Source organism: Dipodomys merriami, unplaced genomic scaffold (genome assembly GCF_024711535.1).
Source record: "Dipodomys merriami isolate MVZ:Mamm:240054 unplaced genomic scaffold, mDipMer1.0.p SCAF_764, whole genome shotgun sequence".
NCBI classification, from domain to species: domain Eukaryota; kingdom Metazoa; phylum Chordata; class Mammalia; order Rodentia; family Heteromyidae; genus Dipodomys; species Dipodomys merriami.
This window is the reverse complement of record NW_027206362.1, coordinates 37,814-47,586: the sequence shown is the minus strand read 5'-3', so window position 1 is coordinate 47,586 and position 9,773 is coordinate 37,814. Positions and strand designations below refer to the sequence as shown.

General features: G+C 36.7%; 1 non-coding gene across 1 annotated transcript; it reads left to right on the top strand.

Moving 5' to 3' along the window:
* Window positions 1-8,069: 8,069 nt before the first annotated feature.
* On the top strand, window positions 8,070-8,176 carry LOC138818466 (U6 spliceosomal RNA). The gene has a single exon (XR_011369147.1). It is a non-coding gene; the product is annotated as a U6 spliceosomal RNA (small nuclear RNA).
* The last annotated feature ends 1,597 nt before the right edge of the window (window positions 8,177-9,773 follow it).

Below are 9,773 nucleotides of genomic sequence, written 5' to 3'. Positions count from 1 at the left end.
GGGCATATCTGTGCTAAGATTCTCAAATCTAATGAGTTTTGTCATTGCAAGATATTTCTTGGTCAATTCTTGGTAAGGACCAGGTAAATTCTACTTATTCTATTTGATCGCCATGTTGTTTAATTGGAAATAATAAAGAGTTTTTGTGACAAAGATTGCAATTCAAACCAACTGGGGCTGAAAAAATCCCTAAGACTCCATCTCCCAACTAACCTGCAAAGAGCGAGGCTGGAAGTATGGCCGAAGACTCTTAATTCTAACCAGCCAAACACTGGAAGTGGTACTGTAACTCAAAGTGGTAGAGCACTAGCCTTGAGCAGAAGTGCTCAGGCACAGTGCCCAGGCCTTGAGTGAAAATCTCCATGAATACTCACTGAGACAAGTCATCCCAGAAACGAGCACCTAGACTCAGCCAGTCTGGGGAACAAGGGACTATGGAGAGGAGTAAGAGGAGATGATGTCATATCAGCCATTTTGTGCCTGCCCTTTCAAAATTAACCAGAGGCAGGAGGTCAATATAAGTAAGAAACCTGCCATCTAATGTTCATACTTGTCTACCTTTTAACAGGATGGGAATTCACATTCTTGCCTTTGTTACCTGAATTCTCCTCTACCTAGTCACAAGATAGGGACATTTCTACAACATTTTTCAGCCCCAAGTCCTTCCACTTGCCATTTATTTGCTCTCTAATAAATTTTTACAACCCCTCAATGCCTCATGAGACTTTCTCTAGACTTCATCCAAGAGACTTGCCTCCGCCAGACTTTATTAAAGACTCACACTCACCAAAGGACAGCTGCAGCTCACTGCCTTCTCTGGGATGGGACCAAATTCCAGCCTTTTACCCCTAATTTTGATACACCTTGTCAGCAGGAAGTAGCCAGAGAGGATCCGCACCCTATTTCATGATTATTAAAAGGCTGGAATATAAGGTCTGCTTCTGGATAGCGAGCAGATTCCACCCTCCTCCAAGCAAAGTCTCCTCCCAGTACCTGTGTTACCTTGGCAACTGGCACTCCTGGAAGATATCACATCTGCATCTGAATTTGATGTGGCCACACCTTTCTCCATCCATACCATAGGTAAGGCCTAGCCCAGCCCTAGATGTTCAATTTCTCAGGTCTTTTCCATTTCTTTCCCAGGACTTTCCCAGCCGCATGGAGGGCCAACATGGCCTGGTGCCAGCGGGAATGATGAAAAAACTTACCCCTTTCCTGAATACCTCGTGTTTGTGTGGTTCTTACTCGACTACTCTTTAAAAACCTAACAATCTGGGCTTTAAATCCCAATGCTTACTCTATACCTCCTGAACCACACTTTCACTTCTTCCTTTTACCACAAGTGGAGAAAAGAATCTCTTAGGTTTATCTACTTGGAAAAGCTTTGAATTACAATTGTCAAATTTGAACCCACCTAGTATGGAGCTGTAAGCCACTGGTGCTCTGCTAGAACTCACTTCTTAATAATAAATATTCTCAAAAAGAGGAGAATACATATTTGTTCAATTACGTATATATAAACCAAATCACTTCCTACTGGAAGAGAAAAAGAGAGAAGATAGAAATGAATATGGAGGAGAGAGATATAAAGAAAGAAGAAGGGAAGGGAGGGTATGTGATGGGAGGGGAGGGGAATGAAGAATAGAAGAGGAGGGGGGAGCTGAGTAGAATTGTCTATTCCTCACTAAGGTATTGTTGAACAATCAGCGCCTTTGCATTTATGTAACCAAAGCTTTCTATTTTTGGTAGTAGTAAGCTGAGATATAAAATACAAATTTTGCATGTAATACCTGTTAGTGTGCTTACTCCTGCACGAAGGAAGCCACAGTTAGGTTACTGTTAGAGACAAGGCAAGAGTAAGCAGTTTAAGTGATTCTGAGAAACAATAATTGATATGCCAGGAATGCTCCCTTGCCCAAGTATTACTCTTGTTCCCTCTTCCAGTCTTCCTTTCTACAAGGATAGCAGAAACAGGGAGGCTGGGAAGGGATGGGAAGGGGAAATAAAGAAGGAGGCTACAATGTTTGATAAGAAATGTACTCATTATTTTGCCCATGTACTTGTAATTTCTCTGTACAATATTTTCACAATAAAAAATAAATAAAAATTTAAAAAAGAATAGCAGAAACAGAAGAAGTAGGAGATATCTGAGCAATGATCATCTTTCTGTTTACACTCATCTGTTTACCCTCATCCCCTCAAACAATAAAGCCAAAGGAGACTTAACCTGAACTAGTAGGGGAAATGGGGGGGGGGAGTTCATTCTAACTTATTGAAATAAAACTTGTTTCAATTATTAATAAAAAGTAACTCAGAATTTATTGAAAATTTAGAAGACTACAGCACTCACTATATAGTGGATTCTGCACAATTAAAACTGACTCCTGTTTCTATCACCAGAAATTGAAAATCGTCCCTAAACTTCCAATACTAGGTAAATTGTCCTCGATATTCACTTAAAATGTGTGAATATAATGCAGAAAACATAACTTTAAATTTAGACTGTTGAAGTCATAAGTGATGGACATTCATGATGGATAGCATAATGTTGAGATCATGGAAATTATTTTCCTTCCATCTTCAGTGTGTAGAAAGTGAAAAAGCTCTATTTGATGGCCCTGAAGGTCCAATTCTAAATTTAGGACAGAAGGTGAATAGTAAAGGAGACCTATCTCAGCCATTCACAGATTGGAAATGTGGAGAAATAGCCTCATTTATGTAGGTCAAACATGGAAGTGAGGATTTGGCAAGCCCAAAGCCAAATGCCAAAGGAAGAGATACTTTACAAAATACCGTGAAGTTGAAATAAGTCTTAAATAAGGAGCTGGGCTTAAAGGGAGTAGGACAGAAGAATGGAGGGGGAAAGGTTGTACTAATATAGTCAGATCACTCAACGTACATATGTGAGAATATGAGTAGGAAACTTGAAAGGATAGGTGGGGTTGGGGAAAGGGAAGGAAGAAAAGTGGAAAGATTAACAATGATCCAGATGTGTTGTACAATGAAATGTACATACACTCTATTCCACACTGACATGATGGAGTGAAACCCCTTTGCACAACTAGCTAAAGATTAAAAAAAATTGGTTTTCTTATTAAGAGACCAAAAGCATAAACCGTTAGAGATAAATAACAGGATAGCTTTGACATATTGTTGAGGCTTGTGCTCTTTTCAATATACAAAATTTAATAAGTGTCGTCTGCTGCAAATGTAAATTTTACTTTGCCAATTCTTTTTGAAAATTGTTTAAACTATAGAGAACCAAATTCCAATATCCCTTCACTTCAAATAACAAAAATCTTATAGACCTTTAGTTGTTTCTAAATATCTTAAGGTAATGCATTGGAACTAATTTCATTCCACATTTAAATTTAAATTTTAAAACACTAAAGTCATTTAAATCCTCTTACTCAGGCACAGGTATGGATAGATAACTGATATGGGCAAAATCAGAATTATGCAGAAGGTTGTAAATGGATGGTTATCTAGTTTTCTCTCTGCTGGATCATAGAATACAGACTATCCTAATTGGAAACATTTAGCCTTCCCAGGTTTTCTGCATATAAACACTCCATCAACATTTTCTTATTAAAGGATTATTCAAGATTAGCTATATGTTGAGTGATAATGACTGAGCATGACAGAAAGTTGAGGGAAAACCATTTACTCTTCAGTGAGGTTCTGGCTTGCGTTTCACAAAGTGTTATGAAAGCTCTCCATTAGAAATCTAGCAGCTGTATTTCTAAAAAGTACTTGCATGCTTACACTTTCTGATAATGTCTCAATCCAAGTACTTCTCCTTGGAGTTCAGTACTATTCAATGATGCTGTGTAAGCTTTTTCCTTACATTTTGCAGACCAGTCTTCGTGATGAAATTTGTGCTCCCAATTCCATCCACAAAATGCAGACAAAAATTATCTGAAAAAAATTTGTATCTGTTGACAGTGCATATATTTTATTTTTTATTACAAACATAGAATGTAGTACAAATTTTCATAGTAATTACACTGCACTAGGTTGTTGGCAGATTCTAATGTAAATAATAATATATTGTGTTCATGTAGAGTAGTTGAATATCCGATGTTTTAATATGCCTGTGGTCCTAAAACCAATACCTTACTGATATTGAGTGACAAATACAACTTCCTATAAGTACATAAGTTTTCCTTATATCTTTATATATATATATATATATATATATATATGTATATATATATATAAGTAGTAAAGATACTGTACAGAGGGGTTACAGTTACATAAGTAAGATAATGAGTACAAATTTTTTCTTCATTATTGGTCCTGGACTTGAACTCAAGGCCTGAGCACTGTCCCTCAGCAATTCAGCTCAAGGCTATCTCTCTACCACTTGAGCTACAGTGCCACTTCCGGTTTTCTGGAAAAAGAGTTTCACGGACTTTCCTTCCCTGGCTGGCTTTGAACCACAATCCTCAGACCTCAGCCTCCTGAGTAGTTAGGATTACAGGCATGAGCCACCGGCACCTGGCATGAGTCCATTTCTTATTGAGCATTTTTACCCCATCCGTTGTTTTCCCCTACCATCCCTTCTCTTCACACCTCTTCAACTCATCCCTCCACCCACTCTCTGATAAAGTGTCTTATTATTACATTATTACATTATTATTATCTCATTATTACAATGGGTCAACCTGAATCCTATCTTTGTATATTAAATGAAGAAATGCTGGCTTGATTTATGCTGATTCTACTGTGTAGACACAATTAAAATCACTCACCAAGTCCAAGAGCATATTAAATGAAATGGACACCGTTTCTGTCAGTTGGTTTAGTTGTGTTCTAGACATTTATTGACAAGTTACAAATTATTCTCAAACTTTAATATATTAAAAATAATCTCTTCTTTTCTTATTTTCTTGGCCAGAAAATCAGCAAGACCTCAGTCAGCATTTCTCTCATAGGACTTTTCACATGAGTTGGTTACCTGTTGACCTGAGGTCCAGTTTTATGAGGACTCAATAATCTTTTTAGGAATTGATGCTGGCTGTTGGAAAAGAGCTCAAAGAAGGGTGCCATTTAATGGCTTATAATTTTATTCTTTACCATGATATTCTCCTGTTACTTTGGCTGTTGAGAGTGTGTGTATAAGAGCAAGCATTCCCTGGGGATCAAGGAGACACCATATGATCTTTACATACTGACATTTCTGAGTAACTTGCTATCATGTGTACTGCATTTTGCAAGTCCAATCTGTCAAAACCTCCCAGTTTAAAGAGATAAGAGGAGTGGTAAAAGAACTCTTAGAGACAAATACATCTTGAACATATTTTTTTCCAAGCATTCCATCTAAGGCATTTTCAGCAACTAATGAAACTTGTGTTGGCTGTAATTATGTGTCTTTCTCCATGTGTGCATGTATACGTGTATATGTATATGTGAATTTGTGTGTATAGTAACATATATGTGTGCAATATAAGGGCATATACACGCATATATGCATATATAAATAAATATACATTTACAAATATATATGCATATATACCATTGTTCAGTTCCCAAAACATTGTCATTCTCACAAAGTGTTCATGATAAACTGCTCTGAGGACCTTGCTCTATTGTACTCACTTCCATCATTACCTTCTTTTTCATCCCTGTGAACAACTTCGGTCTAGTTTCCATAGGAGAGCTTTATTTTCATTACATGTAGTTACAAACTGGTAATCAAAGACAAAGGTTGTTTGTGAAAGAAAAAGAACTTTTAGGTCACAGGTTAAAATATCTTTTTTTGGGGTGGGGTCCAGTCTTGGTGCCTGAATTCTGGGCCTGGGAACTGTCCCTCAGCTCTTCAGCTCAAGGCTAGCACTCTACCACTTGAGCCACAGCGCCACTTCTGGCTTTTTTTCTTTTTGCTTATGTGCTGCTGAGGAATCGAACCCAGAGTCTTATGCATGCAAGGCAAGCACTCTAGCACTGAGCCACCTTCCTAGCCCACATTAAAATATCATATCCATCCAAATGATTCCTATGAGATAAAATTTGTAATAGTAGTAAACATGAAAAGGAATTCCTAGACCTTTTGCTTTGCCACTTACAATGTCAAAGAATAATATCACGTCACTCATAATTCTTTAAGAATGCAAGGGAAAATGTTAGTCCCCATCATGTTCCCACAAAGCCAGTGGATCCTCAAGGATAATAGTAGACCAGCAGAAATTCTATGTAGCAGACATGGAGCATGAAAGAGAAAGAGGAAATGAGAGAGCGTGAAAGAGGGAGAAATATCATAATACTGAAAGTGCATAACAGATAAAAGAGCTGTATGAGAATATTCATACTGTTATCTTTAGGCTCTACATGTACACTTGAAGGTATTTGATGTATGATAATCCATCAACCCAAAATATAAAATGATTTTAATAAAAAATAAAAATGACTCAGAAGTAATTTAAAATGCTAAAACAATTTTCACATTAGCAAACTCTCAGAGATATTTCATGACTTTGAAAAGAATGATGTGGCTGGGGTTAGTTTAAATTTAGAAGTATAAAAATACACAAAAATATGAAAAGATATTCATATATTTCATTATATAACCCAAAGCAGAAAGCAAATGTTGTTTGGATGAATTTTTAAAACCAGGCTATCAGGAGCTGGGATGGTGGCTGTTGTAGAGTGCTTGCCTTGCATGCATGAGGCCCTGGGTTTGATACCTCAGCATCACATAAGTAGAAAAGGATGGAAGTGGTTCTGTGGCTCAAGTGGTAGCACTAGCCTTGAACTGAGGTACAGCAACCAGGCCCCAGAGTTCAACTCCATGGCCAACAAAATCAAAGTAAAAAACAAAACAAAACACAGTCTCTCACTTTTGTGACCTCAACTCTGTAATATCACTGCTTGAGCCTAGGGCTAAGATTTTAAGTGTGGACATTTATCATCCCTCCTGATTCTGACTGTACTTGATAATTTTTCAATCAATATTTTGTTCTTAATTTTGCTTTATGTAAATTCACATGCAACTATAAAAAATGGTTTGGCTATCCCAGTAACCTTCTCAAAGTACCTCCTGATGATGAATAACAAAAAGCTTTATTATATTACAAGGGAAACAATACTACAAATAAAGAAACACAATAAATAAATATTAATGATTAATAAAATAAAATATCGAAGAATTACCAGGGTTTTCAGTATTTGAAGTGTACTTACATATTCAATTTTACTATTCTCACATTCCTGTACATTTAACAATGAATAAGATTATGATGTTCAACAAAGTTTATAGGCTATGTGTAGTCTTTAAAGTTACCAACTAAGATTGCTTTTTATGACTCATCTCATCATTTGTATATGGCTTATATCATCATTTGTTCCTCACTAACATATAAAGTAAGGAAGCCCTAAAGTTTTAAGAGAAACTGTGCAGTTAACAAAGTCTTAACTCTTCACTCTGCTTCTTTACACTAAGACTTTGCAACATCTCATTAGTAATGTTTCTAATAAACTCTGAAATGTACTTTTTAGTAGCATATGTCTGCTACCATAAATCTTAAATATTTATAGAAAAGTTGTATGACCTGACAAACAGTCCTAATTTTGGCCTATATAAGCAAATTCCCAAAATTAAATATATTTAAAACATTAAAACTTTTAACAAAACCTAACACTTGCCGCAGTGTTCATAATGACAGGTGCCTTGTACAGAATAATTGAATTCGTCCTCCTACACATCTCATTTTTTTATTTTTATTTTTTGTGAACATACTGTACAGAGGGGTTACAATTACATGGGCAAGATAATGAGTATATTTCTTATCAAGCATTGCAACCTCCTCCTTTGTTTACCCTTCACATCCCTTCCCAGCCTTCCTCCACCCCTCCTACCCAATACCCTACCGCCCGATCCTACACATCTCTTGAACAACAATATCTGGGATTATTTTGTTTCTGACATGTCAATCTTGACTATTCTTAAATGTGTGCTTATGTAAGAGGTACGTGGTTCTAAAATTTAACGAGAATTCTTCAAAACTTACTTTTCTTTGAATTGTCTAGTTTAAGAAAATCAATTACACTTTATATATATAAAATGCTCTGTGCTCAATTCAGCAGCACATACACTAAAATTGGAACAATACAGAGAAGATTAACATGGCCCCTACACAAGGTTGACATGCAAATTCTTGAATCATTCCATATTTTTACAACTAAAGATGCTGGAGATGATGTGGCCACAAGGGAACTTTACTTGATTCTTGGTGGGAGTTTTAACTTGTTCAACCACTTTGGAAAGCAGTATGGAGGCTCATCAAAAGATTCCATATAAAGCTCCGCTATGACCCAGCAATCACACTTTTGGGGATTTACCCAAATGATCACAAAGAAGACCATACCAAAACTACCAGAACAACTATGTTTACTGTAGCATGATTTACAATAGCTGAGATATGGAGCCCACCTGGAGGGCCCACAGAAGATGAATGGATCATGAAAATGTGGTATATATATACACAATGAAATTCTATGCCTCCATCAGAAAGAATGACATCGCCCAATTTGTTAAGAATTGGAAAGATTGAAAAAAAATTATTAAATGAAGTAAGCCAAGTCAAAAGAAACATAGGTCCCATGGTTTCCCTTATTTTCAACAGATAATATATGTCTAGAATAAGAATAGATCATAAGCTATGTGCATATCAGATAAGATGATATTACCAGAAATGAATCAGACAAGTGATTTTTCTGTTTCTTGCTATTGTTTCTAAGATACTTATAATGTGTGATGTGATGTTTTTTGTTCCTTTATATGTTCCTCCCCTACGCTCTAACCCCTGTTTTCACTGTATTTGAAGTTTGCGCGCCTACATCCTGTGTATAAGTTTCTCTAATTTGGGGAGGGGAAAGGGAAATACAAAATAGTTAAATAGGGATACAGGTTGAGATGCACAAGACACTATGTTGAAAAATGAACTTTACAATTTAGACAGGGGAAGGGGGAGAGGAGTGTATTTGTTGAGGTGGGAGGGAAGGGATGGTGGAAGAAAAAGAAAGGAAAAGGTAACAATGCTTGTTAGGAAATGTACTCATTATTTGTTCAAATAAATATGACACCTCTGTACAGTTATTTTTACAGGTGGACCCATTGCAACAATGAGAAGTACAAATCGTTATGTCAAAAACGAACTTTACAAATTTGGGGGGGGCAGGGAGGATTGGGTGGGAGGGCTGGGTAGGATGGGAATGGATGGGAAGGGGAAACAAAGGAGGAGGCTACAATGCTTGATAAAAAATGTACTCATTATCTTGCCCCTTAAATTGTAACCCCTCTGTACAGTATTTTCACAGTAAAAAAAAGTATAAAAATATTCTGATATAGAAGAGTTTATTTCCTCTATTTTACCCAGATAATAACGTTAACAAAGAAATTAATGCAGAACACTGATATGCTGATATGAAGGTATTTTGAATAAATGTGCGTGGGGGGTGTTTGTACACACACGCATGCACACATGCACACATGCACATGCTTGTGTATTGGCATGCTCAGAGTTTGAAATCAGGGCTTCAAGGTCTTGCTAGGCCTTTCCTCTTTCGATTGATGAGCTAATATATAAGCTACATCTCCATTCCTGGCTCTTTACTAGTTCATTATAATTTCTGAAAAATAATTTCATGAATTTATTCTGCCCTGAGTGGCTTCCAACAGTTATCCACAGATCTCAGGCTCCTGAGTAGATATCCCGAGTAGATAGGGTTACAGGTGTGACCAACCAGGACAAGGCCTTCAGAATAATTTTAAA